This window comes from Scyliorhinus canicula, chromosome 7 (assembly GCF_902713615.1).
Source record: "Scyliorhinus canicula chromosome 7, sScyCan1.1, whole genome shotgun sequence".
Lineage (NCBI taxonomy): Eukaryota > Metazoa > Chordata > Chondrichthyes > Carcharhiniformes > Scyliorhinidae > Scyliorhinus > Scyliorhinus canicula.
The window spans coordinates 67017667-67035294 of NC_052152.1; the positions used below are offsets into that span (position 1 = coordinate 67017667).

A 17628-nucleotide genomic window follows, 5' to 3' on the forward strand; every position below is an offset into this window, starting at 1 on the left:
GACAAGGATCCCCTGCAGTGTGGGTCATACAGGCCGATCTCACTCCTGAATGTGGACGCCGAGTTGTTGGCAAAGATCTTAGCCACGAGGATAGAAGATTGTGTGCCGCAGGTTATCCACGAGGATCAAACGGGGTTTGTGAAGGGGAGGCAGCTGAACACTAATATACGGAGGCTCTTGAACGTTATTATGATGCCGGCGGTGGTAGGGGAGGCGGAGCTAGATGCGGAGAAGGCCTTTGATAGGGTCGAGTGGGGGTACTTGTGGGAGGTGCTGGAAAGGTTCGGGTTTGGGGAGGGGTTTGTCAGTTGGGTGAGGCTGTTGTATGAGGCCCCGATGGCGAGTATGGCCACGAATAAAAGGAGGTCGGAGTATTTTCGACTATACCGACACGAGGCAGGGGTGTCCCCTGTCCCCCCTACTTTTTGCGCTGGCAATGGCGCTGAGGGAGTCAGGGGATTGGAGGGGGCTGGTCCGGGGTGGGGAGGAGCACCGAGTGTCGCTCTATGCGGATGACCTATTGTTGTATGTGGTGGACCCGGTGGGGGGGAATGCAGGTGGTGATGGGGATTCTCCGGGAATTTGGGGATTTCTCAGGGTATAAGCATAACTTTGGGAAAAGCGAGCTGTTTGTGATACACAAACAGGAGGGGGGGATTGGGAGGCTCCCACTGAAAATGGCGGAGAGGAGCTTCAGGTACTTGAGGGTTCAGGTGGCCAGGAGCTGGGGGGCCTTGCATAAGCTAAACCTCACAAGGCTGGTGGAGCAAATGGAGGAGTTTAAGAGGTGGGACATGCTGCCGCTGTCTTTGGCGGGTAGGGTGCAGTCAGTCAAGATGACGGTGCTCCCGAGGTTTCTGTTCCTGTTCCAGTGCCTCCCCATCCTTATCATGAAGGCCTTTTTCAAGCGGGTTAACAGGAGCATTACGGGGTTTGTGTGGGCACACGGGACTCCAAGGGTGAGACGGGTGTTCTTGGAGCGGGGCAGGGATGGGGGGCGGGGGGCGGGGGGGGCTGGCGTTGCCCAACCTCTGTGGGTATTATTGGGCTTCCAACACAGCGATGGTGCGTAAGTGGGTAATGGACGGGGAAGGGGCGGCATGGAAGAGGCTGGAGATGGCATCCTGTGTGGGTACGAGCCTGGAAGCGCTTGCAACGACGCCGCTGCCGCTCCCTCCGACGAGGTATACCACGAGCCTGGTGGTGGCAGCTACCCTCAAGATTTGGGGGCAATAGAGGCGGCACAGGGGGGAGGTGGGGGCCTCGATACGGGGGAACCACCGGTTTGTTCCGGGGAGAATTGATGGCGGGTTCCTGAGTTGGCACAGGGCAGGTATCAGGAGGCTGGGGGACCTGTTCATAGAAAGGAAGTTTGCGAGCCTGGGTGAGCTGGAAGGGAAGTTCAGGCTCCCCCCGGGGAACAGCTTTAGGTACATGCAAGTAAGGGCGTTTTGTCAGGCGGCAGGTGGCGGGGTTCCCCCTGCTGCCGCCGCGTGGGGTCCAGGACAGGATGCTCTCGGGGGTATGGGTTGGAGAGGGGAGGATCTCGGAAGTGTACCAGGTGATGCAGGGGGTAGACGAGGCCTCTGTGGAGGAGCTGAAAGATAAATGGGAGGAGGAGCTGGGTGAGGAGATTGAGGAGGGGACGTGGGCGGATGCCCTAGAAAGGGTGAACCCCTCCTCTTCGTGTGCGAGGCTTAGCCTCATACAGTTTAAGGTACTGCATAGGGCTCATATGACCGGGACAAGGATGAGCCGGTTTTTTGGGACTGAGGACAGGTGTATTAGGTGCTCAGGGAGCCCAGCAAACCATGTCCACATGTTCTGGGCATGCCCAGCGCTGGGGGAATTTTGGAAGGGTGTAGCAAGGACGGTATCGAGGGTGATAGGATCCAGGGTCAATCCAGGCTGAGGACCCGCAATATTTGGGGTTGCAGTGGAGCCGGGAGTGCAGGAGGCGAAAGAGGCCGGTGTTCTGGCCTTTGCGTCCCTAGTATCCCGGCGGAGGATTCTTCTTCAGTGGAAGTATGCGAGGCCCCCAAGCGTGGAGGCCTGGGTCAATGATATGGCGGGGTTTATTAAATTGGAGAGGGTGAAATTTGCCCTAAGGGGGTCAGTGCAGGGGTTTTTCAGGAGATGGCAACCATTCCTAGATCTCCTGGCAGAACGCTAAAAACAAAAGGTCAGCAGCAGCAGCAAACCCGGGGGGGTCTCTTTATTTTTGTGTTGGGTTGAGTATCTCTTTTTTGCCAATGACGGGCGTTAATTTATTGTTTCTCTTTTGTATTTATGGCGGGGGGGGGTTCTGGTTTTTTTTGTTCTTAGAATTTTCTGTTATTGTTTTCTTTTTTGTGCAAATTTGAATAAAATTTTTTTTTTAAAAGGCAGTGAGGTTTCAGTTGAAATCATGAATAGCAGGGGAATAAACAGGGGCTGTTTAGCACAACGCTAAATTGCTAGCTTTTAAAGCAGACCAAGCAGGCCAGCAGCACGGTTCGATTCCCGTAACAGCCTCCCCGAACAGGCGCCGGAATGTGGCGACTAGGGGCTTTTCACAGTAACTTCATGAATAGCAGGGGAAGGAAGACCAGGGTGGGAGTAGAATAGAATTATACAATTTACACTGCAGAAGGAGGCCATTCGGCCCATTGAGTCTGCACCAGCCCCTGGAAAGAGCACCCTACTTAAGCCACACCTCCACCCTATCCCCATAATCCAGTAACCCCACCTAACCTTTTGGACACAAAGGGGCAATTTAGCAAGGCCAATCCGCACATCTTTGGAGTAGTCTATGGACCCCCAAAATGTGACCCCTCAAGAGGTCAGAGCATAAATGGGGAATTATCAAGAGCATATTTGAAGGGAACTGCAATTATCATGGGAAATTTTAATCTGCGTATTGATTGGACACAACAAATTGGCAAGGGTAGCACAGAAGGAGAATCTGTGGGGTGCAACAAGGATTGCTTTTTAGAGCAGTACGTTGTGGAACCTGCCCAGGAACGGGATATTTTATGAAGAAGTATTAATAAGGGATCTTGTTGTTAAGGATGCCCTGGGGGTTAGTGACCACAATATGACAGAATTTCAGATACAGTTTGAAAGTGAATGCCATAGGTCCACAACACTGTCTTCAACTTAACTAAGGGCAATTATAATGGTATGAGCGAGGAGTTGGCTAGGATTAACTGGGTAAACAAGCTAAGGTACAGCTCAGTAAATGGCAGTGATAGATATTCAAACAGCTGGTCAATAATGGTCAGCACTAGTTTTCCCAATCAAAAAGCAGGATTCCACGAGAAAGACGCCAAATCTATGGTTAACAAAGGAGGTCAAGGACGATGTTATATTGAAAAGCAGGACATACAAAATGGCAAGAGATAGGGGTAGACCAGAGGACTGGAAAGTTTTTAGGATCCAAAAGACTAAAAAGCTCAGAGAGAAAGCAGGGTGGCACAGTAGTTAGTACTGCTGCCTCACTGTCCGTGTGGGGTTTGCACATTCTCCCCGTGTTTGCCTGGGTCTCACACCCACAACCCAAAGATGTGCAGGGTAGGTGGATTGGCCACGCTAAATTGTCCCTTAATCAGAAAAATTTTAAAGTGGGGGAAAATGAATTTTGAACGAAAACTTACAAACAGTATAAAAATAACCGGCAAGAGTTTCTATGGATATAGAATTAGAAAGCAGGTAGCTAAACTAAATATGGGACCACTACTGAATGAAACTGGGGAATTAATAACAGCAACCTAAGAAATGGTGAATGTGGGACGGCACATGGCGCAGTGGTTAGCACTGGGACTACGGTGCTGAAGACCCGGGTTCGAATCCCGGCCCAGGGTCACTGTCTGTATGGAGTTTGCACATTCTCACTGCGTCTGCGTGGGTTTCACCCCCACAACCCAAAGATGTGCAGGGTAGGTGGATTGGCCACACTAAATTACCCCTTAATTGGAAGAAAATAAACAATTAGGTACTCTAAATTTATTCCAAAAAAAGATGTTGGGCGGGATTCTCTCAGCCTAGGGCCGAGCCGAAGAATCCCCACAACCGGTGTGAATCGTGGCACGCCGCCCCAACGCGATTCTCAGCACAGCTGAATCGCTGCCATTGGTGCCGGTGTGGTCGGCGCGGCGTGGCGCCGGTCGGGGGCCGTTCTACGCGGCCCCCCCCTGCCGATTCACGGCTCGGGATGGGCCGAGTGGCCGTAGCAGAAAATCCTAGTCCTGCCGGCGCCGTTCTAATCTGCTCTCAGTCGGCGGGACCTCGGTGTGGAAGGGTCCGAGGGCGGCCTGTTTGTTGGGGGGGGGGGGGGGGGGGCACTAGTTAAAATTTTCCGTGACTCGCTAGATTCCGCAGGGTACCAGAAGATTGGTAAGCAGCCAATGTGATTCCCTTGTTCAAAAAGTGAAAAAGGCAGAAGCCAGAGAACTATAGGCCAGTTAGTTTAACATCTATTACTGGCAAAACGATGGAGTCAATAATCAAAGAGGAAATAACTAATCATTTAGGAAAGCTGAATATAATCAAACCTAGTCAACACGATCTTATGAAAGGTAAATTATGTTTGACAAATTTGCTCAAATTCTTTGAGGATGTGAGAGGGAGAGTGACAGAGGGGAACCTGCAAATGTAGTATATTTTGATTTTCAAAAGGCAGTTGAAAAGGTGCCGCATAAGAGGCTGGTGCAGAAAGTAAAAATTCATGGAATTGGAAGAAGTGTGTTAGCATGGATTAAAAATTGAAGATTGGGGTCCACACCAATGCTCTCACTTCCCCTCTATGCCTCCTCCACTGGCCTCAGATCCAAAGAGCCGCTACCACTAAAGGGCTGGTGGGGTACTGCGCCGGCGGGAGCGGCAGAGGCACCGTAACCAGGGCTGCCAAACTGGTGCCCCTGCACGAAGCAGCCTCCATCCGCTCCCAGACCGACCCCATACCCACTATCCATTTCCTTATCATCGCTATGTTGGCCGCCTAGTAGTAGTTGATGAAGTTCGGCAACGCCAGCCCCCCTTCCCCTCTGTTCCTTTCGAGCATCACCTTCCTCACCCGCAGGGACTTCCCCGCCCAGAAAAATCCCAGGATAGCTTTATTCGGCCTCAGTCCCGTGCCACCTGTATCCCCAAGTATCTGAAGCTTTCTCCTACCAGGCTGAACGGCAAACCCTTCAGCCTACTCTCCTGCCCCCTCGCCTGAATTACGAACAACTCGCTCTTAGCCAAGTTCAATTTATATCCTGAAAACCAGACAAATTCCCTCAGGGTTTCCATTGTACCGTGCATCCCGCCATTGTGTCCGGTACGTATAACAGCAGGTCATCCGCGTATAACGAGACTGTATGTTCCACTCCCCCCTGACCAGCCCTTTCCAATCCCTTGAGGCAATTGCCAGAGCAATTGCCAGGGGCTCTATGGCCAGCGCGAACAGCAGTGGGGAGAGAGGGCAACCCTGTCTTGTCTCGTGGTGCAGTCTGAAGTAATCTGATGTCGTCCTGTTCGTCCTTACACTAGCCTCTGGGGCCTGATATAACAGCCTAACTCAGTCAATGAACCCCTCCCCGAACCCAAACTGTCCCAGCACCTCCCACAGATAGTCCCACTCGACCCGGTCAAAAGCCTTTTCCGCATCCATAGCTACCATTATCTCTGCCTCCCTGCTCTCCGGGGGAATCATAATCACATTAAGCAGCCTTCTTAAATTGGCCACCAGTTGCCTACCCTTTATGAACCCGGTTTGGTCCTCCGCAATTATGTCCAGTACACAGTCCTAAATTCTAGTCGCCAAGGTTTTGGCCAGTAACTTAGCGTCTAAGTTGATCAAAGAGATCAGCCTGTAAGAACCACAAGCCTCCGGGTCTTTATCCCATTTCAGAATAAGGGAAATGGTGGCCTGCGACATCGTCGGGGGTAGAACCCCTCTGTCTCTTGCCTCATTAAAAACCCTGATCGGTCCCACTATCTCGGCAAACATTTTAGAAAACTCCACTGGATACACATCCGGCCCAGGGCTTTACCCGACTGCAAGACCTTCAGGCTCCCCAATACCTATTCGATCCTGACCAGGGCCCCCAGTCCGTCTACCAAGCCCCTACCCACTCTTGGGAGGGTCAGTCCATCCAGGAATCGTGTCATCCCCTCCGGTCCCCTGGGGGATTCTGAAGTGTACGGCTTCCTATAAAAGTCCCGAAACACCTTGTTCAGCCCTGCCGGGTCCCCCACCAGATTTTTCTCTCCCCCCCCCCCCCCCCCCCCCCCACCACCATCCATTATCCTTCCTATCTCCCCAGCCGCTTCTCTTTTCCTTAGTTGTTGCGCAAGCATTCTGCTGGCCTTCTCTCCATGCTCATATATCGCACCTTTTGCCTTTCTAAACTGCTCTACAGCCTTGCCTGTAGTCAGCACCCCGGAATCGGCCTGCAGCCTCTGTCGTTTCCTGAGTAACTCTGGCCTCAGGGACCCCGCGTAACTCCTGTCCGTCCGTAAAATTTCCTTAACCAGTCGGTCCGTTTCTGCCCTATCTGTCCTGTCCCCATGAGCCTGGATTGAGATCATTTCCCCTCTCACCACTGCTTTCAGTGCCTCCCAGAGCACAGCTGCTGAGACTTCTCCGGTATCGTTTACCTGCAGGTAATTCTGCATGCATTTCATGAGTCTCACACACACACTGCCTCGTCCGCTAGCAATCCAACTTCCAGCCTCCATTGCGGGCGCTGAAAGCTATCCTTACAAATCTGTAGGTCTACCCAGTGCGGAGCATGGTCCGATATGGTACACCTGTATACGATGGAGTAGTACGAAAACTCCCTTGCCGACGGCCGGCTAAATCTCCACTGATCAGCTCCCCCCCCATTTGCTCCATGAACCCTCTCAGTTCCTTTACCGTCGCTGGCAACCTTCCCATTTTTGAATACGACCGATCCAGACTCGGGTCCAGGACTGCGTTAAAGTCCCCACCCATGATCAGTTTGCGCGAGTCCAAATCGGGGATCTTCCCTAGCGACCTCCTGATAAAATACACATTGTCCCAATTAGGGGCATACACACTAACCAAGACTACCCTCACCCCTTCGAGTTTACCCCTAACCATAAGAAATCTGCCGCCCCCCATCCGCATCTGTACCCTCCACCTCAAATTGAACCCTTTTATTAATCAGGATCGCAACCCCCCTAGTCTTAGTATCGAGCCCTGAATGAAAGACCTGACTAACCCAGCCCTTCCTGAGCCTAACCTGGTCTGCCACTTTCAGGTGCGTCTCCTGAAGCAGGACTACGTCCGCCTTCAGAACCTGCAAATGCGCAAACATATGCGCCCTCTTCACTGGCCGGTTTAGCCCTCTAACATTCCAGGTGATCAGCCTGGTTGGGGCACTTCGCCCCCCCCCCCCCCCCCCCCCACCCCCCCCCCCCCCCCCCCTTTGCTGATCAGCCATCCCCTTTCCTTGGCCAGCCTCCCAGCCATGTGTTGCGCTTCCTCAGGCCCGCCTCCTGGCTGGCTTCACCCATGCCCTCCTCACTGTTGCCCTGTCCAATTTCCATCATCAGCAGATTAACTCTCCCCCCCCCCCCCTCCCCCCGCAACACCATCCTACCACCTAACCCCTGCTCTTAACTAACTATATGAACACCCCCCCCCCCCCCCCCACCTGGCTTCCGTTGACTAGCCCACCCAGCTAGCCTGGCGGCTCCCAGCTTCGGCACCAGCGCGTCTCTCACCAATTGTTCCCTGGCTCTCCTCCCCCCATTCCATCCATACCACTTCCCCAAACCAGCCCTGCTTAAACAAAAACTCTATACAAGTCAGAAACATCCCCAACAATAGTGCAATTTAAATCAAACAAATAGAGATAAGAAGTACCGGGCACTCTCAGCCCTTCCCCTCCAAACACAGAAAAAGATTGCAAAAAATTCCCCCAAAACCCCCATCATAACCGCACCTTTTTAACTATTTTCTTTTTTATATTTTTCCCCTACCAAAACTCCAACCAAACCAGAAACCCAAAAAGGAAACATGCAAGGAAACCACGGAAAAGAACAAGAAAAACACATCGCAACCAAAATACATCAACCTAAAAAGGTCGAAAAAATGAAAAGAACGGACCCAAGCATGCAGGCATCTCTCACAGCGAGAGAGAAACAAAATAGACTTAAAAGTTCTACCATGAGTACGAGAGTCCTCAGCTCAGGGCCTGCCCATGCTTCTTAACAAAGTCCATCGCTTCCTCGGGTTCCTCGAAATAGTGGTGCTGACTGTCATATGTAGCCCACAGTCACGCCGGAAGAAGCAGCCCGAATTACACCTCATTCTCATACAAAATCTCCTTCACCTGCCTGTAGCCTCCCCTCCTCCTGGCCACATCAGCACTCAGGTCTTGGTAAACACGCAGGGTGCTATTGACCCAAGTACAGCTTTGTGTGCTCTTGGCCCATTGCAGAACCCGCTCCTTGTCCAGGTACCTGTGGAACCTGACCACCATCGCTAGTGCGGGACCCCCTCGTCGCGGCTGCCTCACCTGCACTGTGTGTGCCCTGCCCACCACCGGCGGGCGAGGGAACACCTCGTTCCCCAGCAGCTTCTGAAACATACCCTCCAAATACGCGGCAGCATCCAGCCCCTCAGCCCCCTCTGGGAGGCCAACGATTCTTACATTCTGCTGGCAAATCTGTTGTCCAGGTCCTCCAGCCTTTCCAGGAACATTTTTTTGCTGATCCCTCAACCTCTAAATCTCCACGTCCGCCACTGTTTGAAAGTCGGCCTGCTCCTCCACCGTCTTCTCCAGCTTCTGGAGCTTCTCAGCCTGATCATCCAGCATTTTTTCCAATCGGTCAATCGACTTGTGGAGTGGCTCCAAATTATCGTGCTTCAGAGCTAAAAAGCCCTCCTGCATAGCCTGTGGCATCTGTTCCATTGTAGGCTGGACTGTCGGCGCCTTGCTATGGACATCGGCCATATTGGTCTCTCTCACAGCCTCCACCATGTCCTTGCTTGACCACTTATTCTGCTGTTTACGGTCCCTCTGGCTTTTTAAGTCCATACAACTCTGTATGGGTTCAGTGCCTGAGTACTATTGCTTTCCAGTTCCGCGCTCAAAAGCGCTAAAAAGTCGGGGGAAAGGTCCAAAAGTCCGACCGAAACAGGAGCCACCAAATGTGCGACCTACTCCCTCATTGCCGCCACCGGACATCCTTCTCTGCCTGTTATTGTTCACCATACACATTAATGACCTCGAGGAAGGAACATAATTCATGGTTTCCAAGTTTGCTGTTGATACAAAAATAGGTGGAAGGGCATGTTGTGATGAGGATATTGTGATTCTGTCATGGGATGTAGATTGAATGGGTGACTGGGTAAAAACCTGGCAGATGGGGCAATGAGAGGTCATGTACTTTGGTTGGAGGCATCAAAAGACAGATTATTATCCAAATGGAGAGAGACTGCAGGTGGGTGAAGTACAAAGGAATCTAAGTGTTCTAGTGCATGAACCATAAAAAGCTAGCAGGCAGATCCAACAAGTAGTTAAGAAGGCAAATAGCATTTTTACCTTTCTTGCAAAGGGGTTGGAGTTTTGTTGTAATTGTGCAGGGTGTTGGTGAGGCCTCACCTGGAACTCTGTATACAGTTTTGGTCCCCTTACCTAAAAAAGAATATAGTAACATTATAAAGATCCCAAAAAAAATTCACCAGGCTAATTCCTGGGATGAGATGGTTGACTTATCAAAAGAGACTAAATAGTCTGGGTATGTATTCCTTGGAGCTTAGAAAATTATGGGGTAACTTCATTTAAATAAAGAAGTTCTGAGGGGTCTTGACAGGGTAGATGATGAGATGTTTTCACTAGTGGGAGAGTCTCAAACGAGGGGACATAGCTACAAAATAAAGGGCCAGTCATTTAAAACGGAGGTGTGTAGGGTGGTGAATTTCTGGAATTCTTTGCCCCAGAGGGTGGTTGAGGCTGGAGCATTAGAAATATTTAAAGTGGTGGTGGGTAAATATTTGATAGATAGAGGAATAGAGGGATATGGGAAAATGGCACAGAAAATGAGCTGATCAGCCATGATCATATTACATAAGAACAGAAGAACTAGGGGCAGGAGTAGTCCATCTGGCCTCTCAAGCCTGCTATGCCATTAAATGAGATCATGGCTGATCTTTTGTGAACTCAGCTCCAATTTCCAGCCTGGACACCATAACCCTTAATCCCTTTATTCTTCAAAAAACCATGTATCTTTATCTTAAAAACATTTAATGAAGGAGCATCAACTGCTTCACTGGGCAAGGAATTCCATAGATTCATAATCTTTTGGGTGAAGAAACTCCTCCTAAACTCAGTCCTAAATCTACTTCCCCTTATTTTGAGGCTATGCCCTCTAGTGCTGCTTTCACCCGCTAGTGGAAACAACCTGCCCGCATCCATCCTATCTATTCCCTTCATAATTTTATATGTTTCTATAAGATTCCCCCCACATCCTTCTAAATTCCAACGAGTACAGTCCCAGTCTACTCAACCTCTCCTCGTAATCCAACCCCTTCAGCTCTGGGATTAACCTAGCAAATCTCCGCTGCACTCCCTCCAGCGCCAGTACGTCCTTTCTAAGGTAAGGAGACCAAAACTGAACACAATACTCCAGGTGTGGCCTCACTAACACCTTATACAATTGCAGCATAACCTCCCCAGTCTTAAACCCCATCCCTCTAGCAATGAAGGACAAAATTCCATTTGCCTTCTTAATCACCTGTTGTACCTGTAAACCAACTTTTTATGACTCATGCATTAGCACACCCAGGTCTCTCTGCACAGCAGCATGTTTTAATATTTTATCATTTAAATAATAATCCCATTGCTGTTATTCCCACCAAAATGGATAACCTCAGATTTGTCAACATTGTATTCCATCTGCCAGACCCTAGCCCATTTTCACCTATCCAAATCCCTCTACAGACTTCCGGTATCCTCTGCACTTTTTGCTTTACTACGCATCTTAGTGTCGTCTGCAAACTTGGACACATTGCACTTGGTCCCCAACTCCAAATCATCTATGTAAATTGTGAACAATTGTGGGCCCAACATGGATCCCTGAGGGACACCACTAGCTACTGATTGCCAACCAGAGAAACACCCATTAAACTCTACTCTTTGCTTTCTATTAATTAACCAATCCTCTATCCTTGTTACTACTTTACCCTTAATGCCATGCATCTTTATCTTATGCAGCAACCTTTTGTTTGGCACCTTGTCTAAAGCTTTCTGGAAATCCAGACATATCACATCCGTTGGCTCCCCGTTATCTCCCACACTGGTAATGTCCTCAAAAAATTCCGCTTAATCAGTTAGGCACGACCTGCCCTTTATGAACCCATGCTGCGTCTGTCCAATGGGACAATTTCCATCCAGATGCCTCGCTATTTCTTCCTTGATGATAGATTCCATCATCTTCCCTACTGCCGAAGTTAAGCTAATTGGCCTCCAATTACCCGCTTTCTGCCTCCCCCTTTTTTAAACAGTGGTGTCACATTTGCTAATTTCCAATTCTCTGGGACCACCCCAAAGTCTAGTGAATTTTGGTAAATTATCACTAGTGCATTTGCAATTTCCCTAGCCATCTATTTTAGCACTCTGGGATGCATTCCATCAGGGCCAGGAGACTTGTCTACCTTTAGCCCCATTAGCTTGCCCATCACTACCTCCTTAGTGATAACAATCATCTCAAGGTCTCACCTGTCATAGCCTCATTTCTATCAGTCACTGGCATGTTATTTGTGTCTTCCACTGTGAAGACCGACCCAAAAAACCTGTTCAGATCCTCAGCCATTTCCTCATCTCCCATTATTAAATCTCCCTTCTCATCCTCTAAAGGACCAATATTTACCTTAGCCACTCTTTTTTGCTTTATATATTTGGAAAAACTTTTACTATCTGTTTTTATATTCTGAGCAAGTTTACTCTCATAATCTATCTTAATCTTCTTTACAGCTTTTTTAGTAGCTTTCTGTTGCCGCCTAAAGATTTCCCAGTCCTCTAGTCTCCCACTAATCTTTGCCACTTTGTATGCTTTTTCCTTCAATTTGATACTCTCCCTTATTTCCTTAGATATCCACAGTCGATTTTCCCTCTTTCTACCGTCCTTCCTTTTTGATGGTATAAACCTTTGCTGAGCACTGAAAAATCGCTTGAAAGGTTCTCCACTGTTCCTCAACTGTTTCACCACAACGTCTTTGCTCCCAGTCTACCTTAGCTAGCTCTTCTCTCATCCCATTGTAATCTCCTTTGTTTAAGCACAAAACACTAGTGTTTGATTTTACCTTCTCACCCTCCATTTGTATTTTAAATTTCACCATATTGTGATCGCTCCTTCCAAGAGGAAAGGTGGGGCTGGCTTGATGGGCCTTGTGGCCTATTCCTGCTTATATTTCTCATGCCCTCCAAATCTACTCTCACTAAACAACATCATGTTGGCATTTGGCATAGCTATTTCCACCAACATTATCGCCTGTATCTGCCGCAATCACTGAACAGCATATTGGACTCAATTCCACAAAAATTGGTCTCTTCCCCACACCCCCAAATATGGAGAATGCCAGCCCATCTCCTCTCAAATTTATATAGTCACCGTGACGCACACAGCATTACCTTCAGGTTGTAATCAATTGAGAGCTGCGAGGGGCTGGAAGTTGCATATTTCCCATTGTGGTTCACATGAAGAGTCAAAATCAAGTCCAATATTTGGAAGCAGAATCTTCACTTAGATACGCAAAGACTAAACCAATGAAAGTTATAATAGATAATTCAATGAAAAATCAAGTGTAGCAAGGAAAAAGATAGGATTGAAGAGAAAGATAGAAAGTTAAAAGGGAAAGTAAAAAAAATTCCGAGAGTAATTAAAATCTGAAGGAATGGACTCCACATTTTTAAAAGGAAGTTTATAATAACAGACCTCTTGTCTGGCAGTAATCAGGACTTATTACACTGTTATGAATTCACCGAGAGCTTGAATGGGTGGGCCATACTTTTTCTGGTGAACTCAGTATGTATCTATGAGGTACTATCAAAGTACCGCAGCTTTGCACCTTTCATGGGTGCATATGAACATAGAGTTTCATGGTGTTGTATAATACAGCATAGATTTTGGAACAGCAACTGTCTGATTTCTGCATTTAGCGAGACTGCTTTAGCTCATAGCAACAGCGAGCTAATAGCCTCACCATTACTCTTATTCAGGCCATTATATAACCTATGCAATATAGCGGTACACAATTAAAGGCATCTTGTTTATTGTGTCCACGAGAGGCTAAAATAAATTATTGTTTTATTGTACCTGTACAGCCCCCATGGATATTCATCACCACATACTGCAATGACTCAGGGTTTAATTCCAATTCTAGGTATGCATGGCTCATGTCGAGCTTCGTGAATCAGTGACCTCCAGCCAACTTTGCATATAAATCCTCGATTCGAGACATTGTGTACTGATCTGGAGCCCCTATTCGCGGTTAGTTTACAATCACCACAAAGGCCTTGTCCCACTTCAGGAGGGAGATTATCGGTTCTGCCCAGTCTGCAAATTTAACTGCCTGATGATCCCCAGATCTTCTAGCCGTCTGAGTTCTTCCTTGGGTGCACCAATGCAACTTAATTGTATGCACTCGAATCCTCGCTGCTCTGAGAGAAATGTGCCGGACCAGGGTTGACGCCTACCTCTAGTGGAGCGACGGCTAACTGTCCACCCCATTGTTTCCGCACTCTGCGGCTTCTCCAGCCGCACACACCACATAGCCTAAGGTCTTCCTCTTTGGTTTCAGGGGACATGTCCAGCCTGGTCGATGCCATCCTACACCAACAGCCCTAACCTTGGCGGTTTTCCATTTTAGAGGGCTAAGGCATGCCCGACACTATTGACTTCCATTCCCTGCAATTCTTGTACTTCCTTATCTGTACTCTCTCGTGACAGCGATTAATACAGCCTTTGCCACTAGCGTTACCAACTCCTCAAATGCCTTTTGAGTCTAGAGACACGAGTTATGTTAGACTTTTGATTACGTTGTAGGTGGGTGCTCCACAGGTAGTCAACTGTATCACTGTCTGGCACTCTTCACCTGTTAAAGTATTGGTCCTAAAGAAATAGCGTATATGTTCGGCATATTGCGTCCAGTCTTCTATGCTCAAATCAAATACGTCCAATCTTCCAAAGAACAGCATTTTGAAAGTAGTGCAAACTTTTTCCCTTTGGTATGAATCGAGATGGTCTGGTTTCCAACAATTAGCAGTGCCATCTGCAGCTCCTCTTTATCCTAGTCTCCAGTATTGTGTCCACAGTGGAGCCCACACAAGAGGATAAAAGAAACTATTTACACATTGTACACAGGCCCCAGTTGGGACTCCTCTGTTCGGTTCCCACTCGGCCGAGCTTTTATATATATAGTATCCATGGTTGATGGGGCCTCTGCCCCTCAGTGGGGAAGCGCATATACAACAAGACTCACTGGAGACTAATTGGTCCGACCCCATAGGTCTCGTGCAGGTTATAACAGTGTACAAACATAAATGCTAGAACAATAAACAGGCCAATCTGAAAGTTTATAAATGCCACGGTATTGTTCTTCTTTTCCTAGCAGAGCTAAAACCCAAACATTTTAATCCCCCCTTAACCACAACCTCCTACACTACCCTCGCTTTCCACAAAATAACACAACCCCATCGGTGAGAAGAGAATCATCTTCTGACAAGAGTTGGAAATAGATTTGCCCAAAACATAGCTCCCTGCCACTGGGGAATATTGTTCCAGTCCCACTGTTACCCAAACCTTTATCCTTTCTCCAATCCATTCCCTTCCCTTCTCTGTCTTCCAATCATCCCTTCTCCAATCCATTCGTCTGCCAATCATAGAATCATAGAATTTACATTGCAGAAGATGGCCATTCGGCCCACTGAGTCTGCACAGGCCCTTGGAAAGAACACCCTGCTTAAACCCACGCCTCCACTCTATCCCCGTAACCCCACCTAACCTTTTTTGGGCACAAAAGGCAATTTAGCATGGCAAATCAACCTAACCTGCACATCTTTGGACTGTGGGAGGAAACTGGAGCACCCGGAGGAAACCCACGCAGAGAGGTGGAGAACATGCAGACACAGCACAGACAGTGACCCAAGCTGGGAATCGAACTTGGAACTCTGGACCTGTGAAGCAACTATAACCCTCCTGTCTCTCTTTCCCAGTCTTATATAGACTCTGAAATATGGTCTACTATCATAACTCTCCATTACTGCATGTCCTAACTACCATCACTTCCTGTCTCCAAATCTATTATTTTTTCTGGTTCCAGTTGCGGCCAATTACCCAACCATTCTCACAGGAGATGAGGAATTCAAAAGAAAAGCCATATCAGTACAAGTTATTGTTGATTTCATCATTTTCAAAAACACAGCTGGTTAGGGAAACCAGCTGCATTTGAATCCCTTTATGCTTTGTAAAACTCAAAGGGTGATTTTGTGTTTTTCTTTCGCCCAAAATCTTCACTTCTACTAAAGCCAAGTATCATCAAGATCCAACTAGCATTTTCAATGACTACTGAGGTACTGATCACATAATACTCCAGCATTACTTCCTTTTGATATAATACACATACAGACTAAGAAAAAAATCTAGAGAAAAGGATCAGCTCCCCACATTGGCTTAATAAGCAAGTGCACCACATTGTTCTGCTAAGCCATGCAGGCCCAATATTCAATTCATAATATCCTACAAAGCAGAAACAGGCCATTCAGCCCATCGGGTCTGCACCGACCCTCTGAAGGAGCACTCTAACCAGGCCCAATACTCCACCCTATCCCCATAACCCCACCGAGGGGCAATTTTGGACTGTGGGAGGAAACCTGAGCACCCGGAGGAAACCCATGCAGACACAGAAAGAACGTGCAAACTCCACACAGTCACCCGAGATCGTAATCAAACCCAGGTCACTGATGCTAAAGCAGCAGTGTTAACCACTGTGCCACTAAGCTATCCAGCTCTGTACTAAATAGAAAGTATATTTTGTGCCTGTTAGATGACAACAGGCTTGGATTTAAGTGTAATGGCCCCCTCCTCCATCCCTTTCTAACAAAACAGCTTGATCTCAACACTTATGCTCACATGAAGAAAGGGTGTTTTAAACAAAGCACCAATTTACATTGGCCCACAGAAATACACTCCTGCATGATTATGATCTACATGGTTCAGCTGCTGGTGTACTTCAATTTCCAGAAGCTATCGAACGAGATGCCACAGAATGCCACAGGTTGCTCATGGTGTAGGGGTAACATGTTAGCACGGAGAGAGGATTGGTTAGCTATCAGGAAGCAGAGAGTCGGCATAAATGGATAATTTTCAGGCCGGCTAGATGCAACAAGTTGAGGGATCAATTCTGGGGTCTCAACTATTTACAATCTATATTCGTGACTTGGATGATGGGGACAAATGTATGGTTGTTAAACTTGCTAATGACATAAAGACAGGTAAGAATGCCAGTTGTGAAAAGGACACAAAGAGTCTGCCAAGGGACATGGAAGCGCAAAGAATTGGCAGTTGGAATATAATGTGGGAAAATGTGAATGTGTCCACTTTGCAGGAAGAATTTTAAAAAGTACATTATTTAAAGAGGGAGAGATCGCTGAACACTGAGGTACAGAGTGATCTGGTACATGAGTCACAAAAAGGTCATATGCAGGTACAGCAAGTGATTAGAAAGGCAAATGGAATGTTGTTGCCTAATACAAGGAGAATGGAATATAAAAGTAGGAATATTTTGCTGCAGTTGTGCAGGGTAAAAGTGAGACCACAACTACAGAACAGAATACGGTTTTGGTCTCCTTATTTAAGGAAGTAACTACACTAAAAGCAGTTCAAAGCAGGTCAATCTACTACTCCCTGGAATGAGGGGGTTATCCTATGAAGAAAGGTTTGTCAAGGTTGGGCCTGTAACCACAGGATTTTAGAAGAATGAAGTACGATCTTATTAAAACATATAAGGAAACTTGACAAAGTGGATGCTGTGGGAGAGACTAGAACTAGGGGACAGTTTAAAAGTAAAAAGGTCTCTCATTTAAGACAGAGAGATGAGGAAAAATCTTAGCTCTCCAGAGCGTGATGGAGGCAGTGGCATTGAATATTTTTAAGGCTGAATTAGATGTATTCTTGACTGACAAGAGAGTGTAAGTATAAAGGGGGCAGGAAGGAAAGTGGTGTTGAGATGACAATGAGAGCAGCCAGTTTTGCAGAATGGCCCACACCTGCTCTTAATCTGTAATCAGGTATGTTCACTGGGATACCAGTTGTTCCAAGGTAGCAGTAAACACAGGTTTAAAAAAAGATACTGATGTGGCACACCAATCTGGATTAAGTGTAATCAAATAGATGGTATTCATTTTTACAAGTAAATTTACCATTTATGTAAAATGCAGAAAAATAAACACGCCAATTTGTCCAAGTTAAAGTAAGCAAGTCAGTACTCAGATTGACAGACAGGCCTGAATATAAGAATATAGTCTGAAACATTAAAATGGTGTGCTTTTATATAGGAAGAGTAAAAAAATTGATGTCAAAATATGTCAAATAGATTGGGGTACATGACAACAGATAAATCCATGCCATCGA

At 47.5% G+C, this 17628-nt stretch overlaps 1 protein-coding gene across 9 annotated transcripts in view; it reads right to left on the bottom strand.

Annotated features, from left to right (window-relative positions):
- The window catches only part of LOC119969045 (zinc finger and BTB domain-containing protein 20-like), a 430652-nt gene that overhangs the window by 270764 nt on the left and 142260 nt on the right, over positions 1–17628 (bottom strand). Inside the window, exon 3 of one of the 9 annotated variants that reach the window (XM_038802210.1) lies at positions 9543–9635. The exons of the other annotated variants lie outside the window; for them this stretch is intronic. The gene's annotated coding sequence lies outside the window, so the exon portion shown is untranslated. The remainder of the gene's footprint in view (positions 1–9542; positions 9636–17628) is intronic. 9 annotated transcript variants of the gene reach the window in all.